The sequence below is a fragment of the Macrosteles quadrilineatus genome, unplaced genomic scaffold (genome assembly GCF_028750875.1).
Source record: "Macrosteles quadrilineatus isolate MER2022 unplaced genomic scaffold, UCM_ALF_1.0 Scaffold_1__1_contigs__length_201487025, whole genome shotgun sequence".
Classification (NCBI taxonomy): Eukaryota; Metazoa; Arthropoda; class Insecta; order Hemiptera; family Cicadellidae; genus Macrosteles; species Macrosteles quadrilineatus.
Window position 1 is genome coordinate 24,490,467 of NW_026542594.1, and position 15,881 is coordinate 24,506,347.

At 29.9% G+C, this 15,881-nt stretch overlaps 1 protein-coding gene across 1 annotated transcript in view; it reads right to left on the reverse strand.

The window, feature by feature from the left end:
- Positions 1-15,881, reverse strand: part of LOC129005179 (protein-tyrosine sulfotransferase-like) — a 94,441-nt gene that overhangs the window by 53,037 nt on the left and 25,523 nt on the right. The window lies entirely within an intron of this gene.

The following is a 15,881-nucleotide window of genomic DNA, read 5'->3' on the forward strand; positions in this document are numbered from 1 at the left end:
GAGATAAGCGTGGGAGTGGAAATCCCCGAGATTCCTTAGAAAGTGGTGGTTAAACCAAACTGCTCACGAAGCAAGGTTGGTTAAAAAAAACTGTAATATTTTGGGGGATAATCTGATTATCGGTTAATGCGATGTTGGTTAAGAGGGATTGACTCTATCAGTGAATAGACATGCCTCATTTAACTATTAACAAAATAAATAAGTAATAAAAAAGTTATAATAGAATAGATAGGCCTACAATTGTTGCCTACTACTCTAAGTTTCATAATGTGAATTGTAAAAATGTGTGGGAAGAATTTAAAAACTCGTCATTAAAAATTCAGATATTCAAATGTATGAAACTAGCTAAATTTTTTTAAATAAATGACCTTTTCATTATATGACCAAATCAGTCATAAAACCACTCAGAGTTCATTTTCATACTACTGGATACTGAAGATTTAAATAATAAAATTAGATAAACTTGTTGCCTTGTTTACACAGGTAACACACAACAAGGTAACAAATTTATTCTATTATTATTTATTTTATTATTTATTATTATTTAAAGCTTCAATATCCGGTTGTAGGGAAATGAACTCTGGTCAATTTGTGAGCAAATAAAATATTCCTACGATTACAAAAACTTAAAGTTAAAGTTACTGAACACTATCGAGAACATCAAATTTAACAAACTATGCCTGAAGGACAAAGTTGTGCCTAACTGCGTTAATGTGACCATTAATAACAATAACTCAAAATCAGCACAAATTGCAAAATTAAAAACAGAGACATTATGGATTACAGGAGAAATATATAATCACTTTATGGCAAAAAGACATGATTAATCAGGAACTATATAGAACACCTACTTATCTAGCCAACATTTTAGGTCCTGAGAACACAATAGGTCTAATAGAAAATATTAATGACAAACTGTATAATATAATCAGCAAGAAAAAACAAAGTCAGAAGAACAAATTAACAAAGCTTATCGACAAATACAACAAATTTAACCCTAACAACAATACTGAATGCAAACCTGAGTTTTTCCCAAAACTTTTAAACAAAACTGGCATATTATTTGAAGACAAAGAGACTAACCTTCTGAATAAAGGACTTAACCATTGTCTGCCACCTCCCCCAAACATGAAGAACCTAGTTAACGAAGTCATAAATACAATTATGTATGGTTTTAGTAAATTACAAATTAACCAGATACTGTACATAGTCCCCAAAATTAGACAAAATGCAAAACGTCATAAAAACCAAGACCATCTAATAGCTAGGCTCTCCCAAACGTGAAGAACCTAGTTAACGAAGTCATAAATACCTAGATTTTTAGTAAATGACAAATTAACCAGATACATAGTCCCCAAAATTAGACAAAATGTAAAACGTCATGAAAACCAAAAACAAGACCATCTAATAGCTAAGAATATATAAAAAACTAACTGAGAACCACGCAATAGTAACCAAGATGACAAGGGAAATACAACTGTCATAATGAACGAAAGTGATTATGATATGAAAATAAACCAGTTCATAGCCAAAAACAATATTGAAATTGTAAAAAATTCCCCAACCCCCAAATTTCTTAAAGAAATAAATCCTAACATTAACAGATCGAAACACCTACTTTGTGAAAAAATAAAAAGACAACTCAAAGTAACAGCTCCCTACGCACCAAAATTCAAAGGCTTACCAAAGGTTCACAAGCCAAACATACCCATAGAACCCTTGTAAACTACACGTCAGCACCAGTATATAGAATAGCCAAGAAAATAGACAGAATAATTAGGAAATAGGGTGAGTTTTAAATGAGTTCCCCCCCTAATTTTTCTACATTTCTTAAGATATCAACTCCGGAACACGTCAGATCATTGTGGAGTAGTAATTACTTCATTTTGGCTGGGTATACATTTTTGGCCGCCATCTTGGATTTGCCATATTAGATACAAAGTTTTTTTTTCAAATGTAAAGGTAGGGTTGTGACCACAATTCGTTTAAAAAAGATTATGGGTCATAACACCACCTTATATTTAAAATAATTTATCACATTTCAAAATGGTGGATCCAAGATGGCGGCCGAAAAATATACATCCGTCATAGCCAAGTGAAAATAGGTCAACAATGACTGGTGGTGTTACTTGTCTTTATCCAGCACTATTTTTTGATTAAATGGTCTTGGTTTGTAAATGCACAATGTTAAAATGGGCTAAAAATAAAGTTATAAAAAGTCTTCATAACTTTAGAATGGATCAAGATTTTTTAAAACAAATTGTGGCATTGTAATCAGCGTCAAATTTAATTTGAAATGATGGATCAAAAACCTACCTTTACATTTGAAAACAAAACTTTGTATCCAATATGACGGATCCAAGATGGCGGCCAAAAATTTATACCCAGTCAAAATGAAGTACTTACTACTCCACAATGATCTGACGTAGTCCGGAGTTGATATCTTGAGAAATGTAGAAAAAAGTAGGGGGGAACTCATTTAAAACTCACCCTGTATGTTTTAAGTGTTATAAGATGTTTCTTTTATTTACTTATTGTAAATTTAATAACACGTACAATGCTGATCAAGAAGTAATTTAACTTAGTTAGTAACATTTAACATTGTTTTAATAATTCAGTTATCATTGTTATCTTTCTACTGTTATCTTGTTGAAAACCTTAATTTTTTTGTTAACTCTACACCGCTTTTCTTTGTTAATGTATTGTTAACGAAAGTAGGGAGAGATGCAGAGTTTCATGAGGGGAGCATGGAGGGAGTATGGAGGGAGTATGGAGGGAGTCTGGAGGGAGTCTGGAGGAAGTCTTGAGTTGAGAAAGTGAAAGCGAATTATAAATAATCTGACGTTTGAAGTTAGTCTATGGATTTTGTTTCGGTAAAGTGAACGCTAAAACAATCTTGCAAAAGATTCCAGTTTTCATTGAGTAAAAAAGTAAAAACATTGAACATGGACATAGTTAGATTTTTTATTTTGTATGTTTGTAATATTAGTTTGAATATAAATTATTAATGGCTGTAGTGAGTGCACCAATAGACTGTCCATAACCAGCTGGACAATGATTTGTTTTTTAAATAGTATACATTTTGTTTTTGTTCACTCTAAGTTGCCATAGTTTCCAAATAAGTTCATTCCTGGGTTTTATAATTCATACACTTGTGTTTTGTGTCATGCTTATTTAATTTTATTCTCTGTCAGTTTCTTGAATCGTTTTATTATAAAAGTAACAAAAATGGTTAAAGAAGAACCTACTTCTTCAATTACCAAGGGTTAAACAATATCACCTCTATGAGTTCAATTTTGATTTATTAAAATAATATTTTCTATATGTTCACTCTTACTTAAAAATATATCACCAAAATTATTTATGCAACCAAAATATCGCATGAAGTAAAAAAAAACCTAATGCATTTGAAAAAAGTACTACAGTGTGTGTTATTATGAGATTAATTTACACCCTATCATATAGTAAGAAAAGAGTTTATCAAGCTTTGATACAAATGTATAAAGTGTTATTAATATTTAAACAATTCACATCAAAAGGTAAAGTTCAACAAATACTGTTTATCTTGAAACGCACATATTATTGTTTTGCCGGCTCAAGGACACATTTTTTGTACTAAATGTAACATAAAACAATATTAGCCTACTTGGAATAGAGCAATGTTTTTGAGTTTATTAATTTGTTTATTCTACAATATTATTAAAAGCGCATGGTTTAAACAAACCCATAATGTCTCAGTCCTTATGTGTACTACTAAACATCGGAATCAATCAAGCATTTACTGTAATGTTGCTGCTCTACATGAGGTTTTATGTGTTTTAATATTTGACTTAGAGTTAAATTTTTGGTTTACATCTGTTTGAAAATAAATTATAATTTAAAATTAACTGCAAATATTGCAAATTGAGAAGTTATAAAAACATAATTTTACATACCAGATTAGTTTTAAAAGTTTCAATCAAAAGTTTTAAGTTACTAAGTGAACATTTTTCAATTTGTTGTCCTAATGAAATGTAAATAATCAAAAATATTCTTTTAAGTAAAATAATAAACCTAATTTTGGTAGAGTTTGTTACTGATTATTTAAAATATGTTATATGAACATGAATTTACTGTTAAAATATTATTTACAAATCTTTCACGTTGGTTTATTGTACTCAAAACCAATGAAAGAATTACACATATTGCTAATATTTGTTTACTACTAAGTAGACTATTTGAAACACTGAATGTATGTTTTGTAGACATACACAAAGTACTTAATAGTAAAGAACCCGCATCAACAGAAGAAGCAGCACTAAAATAAAAATGGTCAGGTAATATCTATAGTGACTGAAAAGTTACCCTTTAAATGAGCAACGTTAGTAAAAATTTACTCAATATTGTAAGGATAATGGAATAAAACAAAATAAAAACTTTTGAAACCATCGTAGAGTGTTTATTTTCAAGTTTAGACTGCACATATAAGTTTAAAGTTTTACATCGATTTTTAAGCACATAGACATTTGCTAAACAGAACAGACCTTTTTTCATATGTTATTTTGTACAATTTATCAATGAACCATCTAAACATTCTAAACTATTCATCGCTAAATACACAATGAATTCTGTATCTTTGAAACATTCAAACTAAACAGTTTCAACTGTTGGGTTAGTATAATCTACAAGTGGAAAAACTGATTTATTACAATGCATATACATTTGACTTATCTGGTACATGAAACATAACATTATACTTACACCTGATACAAGGTTTTAAACTAGTTACAAAATCATTCAACCTGTGCGGTTCAAATTGTAAACAGAACTAAAATATGAAGTTAAATTTTTGTTTTATATGATAGGCTCACTAACTTACTTATACAATTGATCATCATCTTAAAAAAAATAGACCAAACTATTTACATCATTTTAAGTTCATTAAATAGTTAGCATTCAGTAAAACAATTTCTAAACGTGTTAAACGTATAAAGTGTCTGCACTATAATGTTGCTGAAAAGCTGCTATTTTCTTTATGTTATAGCATAGTATAATTCTTTGTTAGCTAAAACAATAGGTAAACAAGTTTTATACACAATGAAATTTAGAGATCAAACTCTAGTAAGTTGTTTTACCTAACAATTGGAATTCATTATTGGTGTTGTAAATAGTTTGTTAAAGATTCACTAAAATACAAAACGCAACAAAATGATTCACTATAAAATAAAGTTAAAATTGTATTTATAGTAAAAACAAGTCCAACTATTAGTACATTAAAAAGTTATATATATATATATATGATTAAAATAAAAACCAGTTAATTTACAAACATTTACCATGAATAAAATTGTCATTAATATCCAGAATTATATTTTATTTGGATACACTTTTTTTTTTGTTACAGATGTTCTATCCAAAAGTTAATCAATTTGACCCAAGCTATTTAGCACACTATTTTTTGTAGTTGTTTGTCATTAAATTTAGCGCATAAAATATAGTTATTCAAAGTTGTAACAATTGTAAAACCACATTTTTACATTGTGAGACTTTTTTTTTGAAAATGTATGAGTTGCAAATGTACTACATAATATAATATAAGTAATAATACTTAAATTATTTAAGTATATAAACATTTACCAACCCATAAGCTCTTAAATAATAATGAGTAAAACACTTAATTAACGATTGCCGACTGTTAAACATTACTGTATTTTATGGTGCCCATATGGAAGAGTATTTACACCGTCTGCACAAAGGTGGCGTTTGAAGTCATAACCACTCAGTGTCAATTTATTCTCCCACTTTGTCTTGACGTCGTGTCTGTATGACCGGAAAGTTGTGTTCATAGTATACCAGTCCTCATTTTCCATTATACACCGGCGGTAGTCTTCGGCACGAAGGATTTTTGATACTACTGGCTTGGTGATTCCTTTGCATTTCTTTATAGGATCTTGTACTTCATCTTCTTTCACGACACAATATACTTTAGTCCTAACACCCAAAAACTCTTGGATGTATGTCCCGTTAAGTTCATCTTTGAACTTTCCTAAGACCTTTGCATTGTCAGGTTGGTATGCTGGGTTGTTTTTTGGTAAACTACTAGTGTCAAGATGATAGACAATTGGCAAAAAACTCTCATACAAATCAGGAGTATATACTTCTATGATAAAACTGTCCGTGTCCATATATATGAGGCGTACGTTATCTTCTCCATAGTGTGGGACTATTACCTCGTAGTAGAATGTGTACATGAGTTCTTTGCTCAACTCAAGGATACACATCCCAACATAAAGTGGTTTCTCAAGAACTATGTTTTCTTTCGCTAGATTTATACCAACCATCGTTTCAGAAATAATTGTTCGGTGCAAGAAATTTGGCTTTGCAATGAGTTTTTCAGCCTTTCGTTCACATGTTGTTAGTTTGTAGTTCAATCTCTTTCTTACGTTTTCCATTGTTTTTCCAAAAACCGAATTGTTGTACAGCTTGAAGAGATCCTTTTCAAAGTCATTTTTGGCAGCCTTCCGTAGGTTGGTGTTTAGATCTATGTATGGTTTGAGCCAGGGAGATTGGTCAAACCTTACTACTCTATGAATTTTGGTTACTTTCAGTCCATGTTTAAGTGCCTGTTTTAATATGCGATAGTGGGCGATGTAGTTTTTCTTATTTTCTAACGTGGTTAGTAGTTTGGGGTGTTTTGAGCCAGGTGTGGATTTCCTTTCACAAAGGAATGGGAGATCTCTGTGCCGATCGTGAAGTGACTGTGGGTATTCCATGTCCACCTCGAGTACGTAACCCACATTGCTTTCATCTGACACAGTTTCTATGTTAAGGCAGTCAATTTCGTCCCTGTCTAACCATCTAAATCCCCCTGTTGGTAGGTATTGAGATTGAGCCCATCCATACAAGTTGTTTGCATCCACATAAGTTAAATATTTGGAGCGTTTTGAAGGGTCGTAGCCTGCACAATACCTATTATTAGCCACTGATCATCGCTTCATGCACTGTGAAATGCCTCCACGTATGCCATTTTCAAAAAATAGGTAGATATCATGGTCCTGAATTGTTTCAAGTTTTATATTTGTGTTCTTCAGCATACAGTCCCATGAATATGAAGGCAGGGTGATGTAATAAGCAGGATCCAGCTGATGTGATTTTAGACTTGCATCTCGGAAATGTTCGAAGATGTCTGTAAGAAGGAGGACATCACTAAGGAGGTACAGATCAGAATACTGGCCTAAATCTTTGATGTTGAAGGCTTTCCAGACATCTTCAGCGTGTTTAAAATCCTGTTCAGAAATAGTCTCTAAAGTGAGTTTGTTGTAGAAGGCTTGTCTAGGTGGGAGTTGTGTTTCTTGAAGTTTCTCCACTGAGGAGATGTATGAATACGGAAAGACACCTTTGCGCGTGAGAAGTGTAAACTGAGTTGGATCTGGAAATCTGCGTTTAGTTTCTATGAAACATTCATTAGGAAGGTTGTCTGCTAGTTTAGAGAGGCTGGATGGGAGGAAGCGCAAGGTATCAACAAATCGAAGTTTAAGAACGCCTCTGTTTGCTTTCTTATAAGGGATATACTTGGTAAAACTAATATATTTCTCTTCAGAATTCGCAATCACAGAGACTTCTCTTTCATCATATCCAAGTTCTTTGATAATAAAATGTGAATCGTATGATAGGTTGTGAAAATAACAGTTGATTGTATTTTGCTCTTGATGTCTGATATTGCAACTTGAATGTGCAGCACCTCTATATGTATATGGGATGGAGTGCATATGATCCCTTACTTTGGGATCTTTATCAGAAGTAAAACTCAGACCACAAATATAGCACTGGGTGGCAGCAATGTGAGCTGCTTCCTCTGCTGGGGTTAAGTTGGGTGTCATACGCCTTTCTTTGTAGAGTTTGTCCCCAATTTTTAAAACATCTTTGTTAATGGATTCAACAAAGTGCTTTGCTGCATTTGTACCTCTATATAGACGTACAATAGGATCAGAACTACTAAGAGAATCTTTGATCAAGTAACAGTAAGAATGAGGTTCATGTGTATGGGTAATTGAATCTGAATCCAACATGTCATTTGGAATAAGACTGCATTCAAAATCAGCATAAATGGCAAATCGCACACGTTGGCTTCTTTCAGGATGCTTAAATGAAATGAATGGATCAGGAGAAAGATCTAGACGGAGCGGAGTTCTTGAAGCGCAATAACGTTGGTGTTCAATCAACCTCTCTTCGCCACTTAAACCTAACTTGTTTGGCCTGTTTTCAAAGTAAGCAAAACATCTCTTGCAAATTGATATTGGATTATTTGTTTTGGTCAGTTGAGATTTTATTGCTTTATTAAAATCTCGTATGTAAACGTAATGAGTTCCTGAATTCTCGTTTGTCAAGAGGAGGAGATCACGATGGTCAGGTAGTTCCTTATTGGAAATCTTCAAAGGATACATTTTGTTTTCTTTATCGAGGCCAAATACGTTGATACTAATATTGTTGTCTCTCTCAAATTTCGATATATCGTTCAACTTGACTGGAAAATCTATTGATCCCCAGTTATATTTTGTCTGTAATTCAGGTGTGTAGTTAGCGGGATATCTGGCATCACCTTGCACAAATTTAGCTAAAATGGAATATTTAAAGCAAAAGTCGTCCAAATTATAAACATTAATAATGCCAGCGTATTTTCTTGGTGAAGGTATATAAGAAGCTCCTTTTAAGGGGTTGTACTTATTCACACGAATTTCAAATTTATTAACTTTTACAAACGACCAGCCTGATCCTTTAAAATCACATTCCTCTTTCTCTTTTACTAGTTTATGGAACAGTTCTGAGCACAAACTTTCAATATCCGTGGTCTTGAGCACTGGTGTATTATTGGTTTTGAAGTTCTTAAGACATGTCTCACCTTTAGTATTTACAAACTCACACTCTACAAAAATATTTATCTTAGAACAGTTGTATGTTGATTGAACAGTCTTCACTAGTTTTGTCACATGTTCAAAAACAAATGTTAAGAACAGAGGAAAAGTAAACTGGCTGCCATATTTGCGTTTTAGTTCATAAGTCACCAAACGAGAACTGAAGGCTTTTTCTGTTTGCACAAATCCATTAACTTCTCTCTTAGGTGCTTCTGAGACATCAGTAGAATCCATCTGATATTTGCCTGGATCAGTAGTTTGATTTGTAGACCCTTGTTTTGATGTGGTAGGTATGGAATCAGCCGTATCAAAAGGGACCGATCGTATTTTCCCCCTTTTTGCTGAACAAACAAACCTTTTGTGATTTAAGAGTTTATCCTTGCGTGAAAGAACAGCTCCACAGTCCGTACAAACAACAGAATCTGTAACAAATAAAACACCTATAAATTTCTAGTAGACAAGTTTTTGTTGATTCAAACAAAATGTTACATTGAATTTAATAATAGTTTTCAAAACAATTAAAAGTACTAAGATAATGTTAGCTGTAATATAGGTTTAACTTATGCGGTTATTTTCATCTCTTTGTTTGCAGCATCTTCTCCCCGTAGCTTGAGCATTAGTTCTCACTAAAACTTATTGCACCAACACTTCATTTGTACTGAATTGTAACTGGCATTATTGTCGTTGATGTAAGTAAATACAGAAATTTAGAATTGAATTTTTCTATATATTACTTATAACATTTTTATAGATCCAATAAAATGTTTAGTAACAATTATGTAAAAAGTAAACAACTCTAATAATTTTGAGTTCATTGGTTTTACGTTAATGCTTACTGAGTTAAAAAAATAATACAAAAAAAAACTTAATAATGTGTGACACATCAATCGATCTATGCTTAGCTCCATCACATTGGTACATGCAAGTATGTACTATTTCTATACATTCTGATTGCTTAAATTCAAAATGTAGAGTGTTTATTCTTTAAAAAATACTCTAACACTTTGATTTGTATTTGTTAAGATTTAAAATATTATGTAGACCTAAATACATTTTTGAATCGTAAAATCTTACAAAGCTATTCAGTTAAGTGTTTGGTAACTATTGTAGTAACAAAAAAAAACTAAAAATAACGTATGACATGAATAACTATATGCATTTTAAATCCATGATATTTACTGTGCTTAAAAAAAATATGTGTTTTATAATATTTTTGAAATTTACCCAAATGTAAAATGTAGTATATAAATTGCTCATGGATAACTTCTTACTCGTAATAATCTTTAGCAGAAAATAATTTTTCACAAAGACATTTAAACCTACTTTATAATTTTGTTTATGAATCCAATAACTTTATTGTGATATTGTATTTAAGTAGAATTTAAATATTTTCTTTACCATTAAAATATAACTCTATATAAAATTTATGGTGTTGACCTTTTTTTTTATATATCGGTTTAATATTTATAATTACAACTCACATTTGCAAATAAAACTAAGTATAACCTTGTGATAGGTAACATTTAATCTATACAATTTCTATTTGTAAAGGGGTAGTTACAGTCACTATGACGTAAATAATAATTTGAAATGTTATGCTATATAAGTGGTGGTTAATTTTTAAGTAAGTTGAATACTTTATAATGTGGATTTGTATCAATGTAAAAAAAAATATAGCTTTTGGACACAATTTTAATTTTACATTAAACGATTTTTATAAAAAAAAACTGCAAAGTTTTTCATTATACTATTCAGATTAGTTAACATTGAATATTCATTAATACGTCATTTAAAAAATTGCAAAAAATTTAAAATCAACTATAATTTAAATTATATTTTTAGGCTTAGTTAAATGTTTACCACTATACTTTAATAAGCTAATCATCAACATTTCTTATTAGATGTTGGCTTAATTATTAATACAATTAACTTCTTGTATGATAATTTTGGTTTAAAAATATGGAACAATTTATTATTTATTTATGGAATTTATTTAAGAAGGTTGAAATAAGAAATATTATAAAAGCTGTTTTATAATGGCTATGAAATAGTCATTTTTTTTATTAAGTGAGTAAATAATATGTTTTAGTAGCTAATAAAATAAAGTAAAACAAAAATAACGTCTAATTTGTATTTAATAAGAAATTATTAAAAGGATAGCCCCCCCCCCTCCCCCCCCCCAAAATGGTTAGGCTATGTTATTAATGTCTTTACAACATATCACATTAGGTATATATTTATTTATATTAACAAAGTACAGAATTGTAATTCTTTTACAGTAAGCACTATACATTTACATATTGTGTTAGCTTTAAAGGTAGCATTACGAAAAATAATAAAAAAATACGTGGACCGTTACCATTATAATTATGATTTAAGAATTTACATTGGAATTTTACCTTCTTCATGAAGCTTCATGTGTCTCTTCAAGTTCCGATGAAACGTAAAAACTTTGTCACATTTCTTGCATTGGAAACAGGCTGAAGAAACATTTGTTGGTTCTTCCTCCAGGATTTCATTTGTAAGGTCTTTTGTCAATGAGTTTGTATCATCCAATGCAGCCATTTTCACAGTTTCTAAAACATAAATTTGGTGTTAACGTTTCATTTACATAAAGAAACTATCACTTTTAGATATTGTATTATCCTGTAAAGCACAAAAAAGCAAAAAATGTATTTTCATTGATATAACATTTTTTAAATGTTACTAACGTTTTAACTAATATTGCCTAACTATTATTTGTATGTTAATGTTACCAAATGTATAAAGTGTAAATGTTAAGTACCATAAACTGACTTTAATTTTTTAATGTGGCAAAACATCTATTTAATATCATAACCACTTTCATATGTATTCTTTTACCTGTAATGTTTTTTATCACATGCTGGGGGTTTTGCTCTGTCAAAGAGCTTTCGTTGATTTTGAAACTGCTAATTGGAGGTGCTGTTACGCATTTTGATACCAATGCCTCATCCACCTTGACACGTTCTGTAACAAAGAGCAAACTTAAAAATTTTCATCTGAGAAATTTAGCATTTTACAATGTTATGTAGTAGTTCCTGATTTGTTTGTTTTTCAATTACATGCTCCATTTAATATATTCACTGGGTTTTAATTTTAAATGAAATTACACTATAAATATCCAACCAATAAATGTCATTACTAACTTTTACTGTTATTTACTCTTGAGTTTGAAATGGTCCTGGTTTACCACCGTAAACGTTATATAGACAAGTTCAAAATATATTTATTTGCAGATAAATTAGTTTAAAACATTTTTAAGTGTAATTATTTTTGGATTAAATAATCTATTTGCTACAGGATTTTTTACACTACTATCTTGTTCATAAACAGGCAATCATATTAAATTTTACTAAAAAATAATTTCACTTTTGTACCTACATTTTAGGTTAAACACCATCAGTCTTTGTTGGTATAATACATATATATAGGCTAATTAATTATTTAGCTTGATCTGGAATGTTTTTGTAAGAAATTTAGTATTGTTTTACTTACTGGAATGCACATAAAGATGATTTTGAAGAGCATCTTTACGAGTAAATGTTTTCTCACATTCGTAACATGAGAAGATATTATCCTCACTTGGGTGTAAATGTTTCCTCATATGGCGATGAAGATTGTCCTTGCGTGTAAACTGAGTGTTACAAACATCACACTTAAACGCCATGTTTATATCTGTAATATAAATATAAATATTCAGTACGCTCTGCAAATAAAAACTTTACAGTATATCGTTTGTTCAAAGCTTGTTTATGGTTGTATTCCTGAAGGACTGCTTTCCCCCCATTGATCAGTTTGACATACATGTTATTATTTAATTTAAAATATAAAAAAAACATAAAATATTTTTAACAGGATATGAAAAATATTAGAACTGACTTCTAACAGTAGTTATAAATAATCTTAGTTTCAGTGTGCGTAAATGTTATTGCTTTCTTAATAAATAGAAAATAGACACTCTCACACAATAAAATTTTATTATATAAACTTAAATGTATAAAATTTTATGTTAAAATTTTATTTAGTGTGCTTAAAACCTTTTTTATTATTGTATTTTTCTTTTATTATCTAACTATCCTAATTTGAAATATACCAAAAACATCAGACCCTGGTGGTAAGTACTCTTTCTTGGAAAAGTAATTACCACACTAAGTTAACTTAATCATAGAGATATTTTTTTTCAAAACCTATACTTATATTTATGTTTTGTTTATGTCCCACCTACGAAATCCTTCATCAAAAATCCTTCATAACACCTTTTAATAAATAGTATTATTTTAAAATATCTTTCTTACTTAACATTTGATTAATAAACGTCCTCATAAAATGATGTACCAAAATTATTTTCTTTAGTTTAATGTTTTCTAATTTTATTTTTTTACGTTACACGTGTTAGCTATATTTACATCCTACTCTTTCTTGTAATTGAGACAAAAGCATATAAAAATACAAATTTTGGTGACAGTGTAAATGTTTTGTTCTATCTACAGTCTTAATCTTTGATCTGAATTTTTATACGAAATTAGAGTATAAACACTTAACAACACTTTCAAATTATGTATTTACACTAACATTGCGTTGCATTAACGGGAAAAAAAAATGTTAGATAATGATCAATTTCGATTGGATACCGCAATCATCATCAGACTCAATATACTGACGTTTGTACTAACTTATCGTAAAAATTATAAACACAATAATCAATTCAAACAACATCGTTAACATTTCATACAAACAGCATTGAGCATGTAGCAGTTCATGCGTTAACGTTTTCATTATTGCAATACGTTAATCAATAAGTTATTGTTACTTTCAAAAAAAAAAAAAAAAAAAAAATGCAGCTTACCTTTCATCAATAATAAGAAGAAACTGTGATGCGAATCAACTTTCACCGAAACAAGGCTGATCTGGGGTTGCAACTCTCACTAGGGTGAAGCTCTCGTTAGCGGTGACGGAGTGAAAGTGACAGAAAACAGTCATGTCCTGTCTATTTATGTACAACCCCTAGCACTGTGACCTCAATAATTTTACTGTTTTAGAATCATATTTCACAATGAACCAGGAAATCCACCTCTGTTGGTATTTTGTATCCTGGTGTACGATTAGGGGTAGATTGGGAAATTACTATACCATATGTAATGGAAAATGAGGACTGGTATACTATGAACATGACTTTCCGGTCATACAGACACGACGTCAAGACAAAGTGGGAGAATAAATTGACACTGAGTGGTTATGACTTCAAACGCCACCTTTGTGCAGACGGTGTAAATACTCTTCCATATGGGCACCATGAAATACAGTAATGTTTAACAGTCGGCAATCGTTAATTAAGTGTTTTACTCATTATTATTTAAGAGCTTATGGGTTGGTAAATGTTTATATACTTAAATAATTTAAGTATTATTACTTATATTATATTATGTAGTACATTTTCAACTCATACATTTTCAAAAAAAAGTCTCACAATGTAAAAATGTGGTTTTACAATTGTTACAACTTTGAATAACTATATTTTATACGCTAAATTTAATGACAAACAACTACAAAAAATAGTGTGCTAAATAGCTTGGGTCAAATTGATTAACTTTTAGATGGAACATGTGTAAGTAAAAAAAAAGTGTATCCAAATAAAATACTATTCTGGATATTAATGACAATTTTAATTATGTTAAATGTTTGTAAATTAACAGGTTTTTATTTTAATCATTTACATAATTTTTTACTGTACTAATTGTTGGACTTTTTTATTATAAATACAATTTTAACTTTATTTTATAGTCGATCATTTTGTTGCGTTTTGTATTTTAGTGAATCTTTAACAAATTATTTACAACACCAATAATGAATTTCAATTGTTAGGTAAAACAACTTACTAGAGTTTGATCTCTAAATTTCATTGTGTATGAAACTTGTTTACCTATTGTTTTAGATAACAAAGAATTATACTATGCGATAACATAAAGAAAATAACAGCTTTTCAGCAACATTATAGTGCAGACACTTTATACTTTATACGTTTAACACGTTTAGAAATTGTTTTACTGTATGCTAACTATTTAATGAACTTAAAATTATGTAAATAGTTTGGTCTATTTTTTTTTAAGATGCTGATTTATTGTATAAGTAAGTTAGTGAGCCTATCATAGAAACAAAAAATGTTACTTCATATTTTAGTTCTGTTTACAATTTTAACCGCACAGGTTGAATGATTTTGTAACTAGTTTAAAACCTTGTACCAGGTGTAGGTATAATATTATGTTTCATGTACCAGATAAGTCAAATGTATCAGTGTCATGCATTGTAATAAATCAGTTTTTCCACTTGTAGATTATACTAACCCAACAGTTGAAACTGTTTAGTTTGAATGTTTCAAATATACAGAATTTATTGTGTATTTAGCGATGAATAGTTTAGAATGTTTAGATGGTGCATTGATAAATTGTACAAAATAACATATGAAAAAAGGTCTGTTCTGTTTAGCAAATGTCTATGTGCTTAAAAGTCTATGTAAAACTTTAAACTTATATGTGCAGTCTAAACTTGAAAATAAACACTCTACGATGGTTTCAAAAGTTTTTTATTTTGTTTTATTCCATTTTCCTTACAATATTGAGTAAATTTTTACTAACGTTGCTCATTTAAAGGGTAACATTTCAGTCACTTTAGATATTACCTGACCATTTTTATTTTAGTGCTGCTTCTTCTGTTGATGCGGGTTCTTTACTATTAAATACTTTGTGTATGTCTACAAAACATACATTCAGTGTTTCAAATAGTCTACTTAGTAGTAAACAAATATTAGCAATATGTGTAATTCTTTCATTGGTTTTGAGTACAATAAACCAACGTGAAAGATTTGTGAATAATATTTTAACAGTAAATTCATGTTCATATAACACATTTTTAAATAATCAGTAACAAACTCTACCAAAATTAGGTTTATTATTTTACTTAAAAGAATATTTT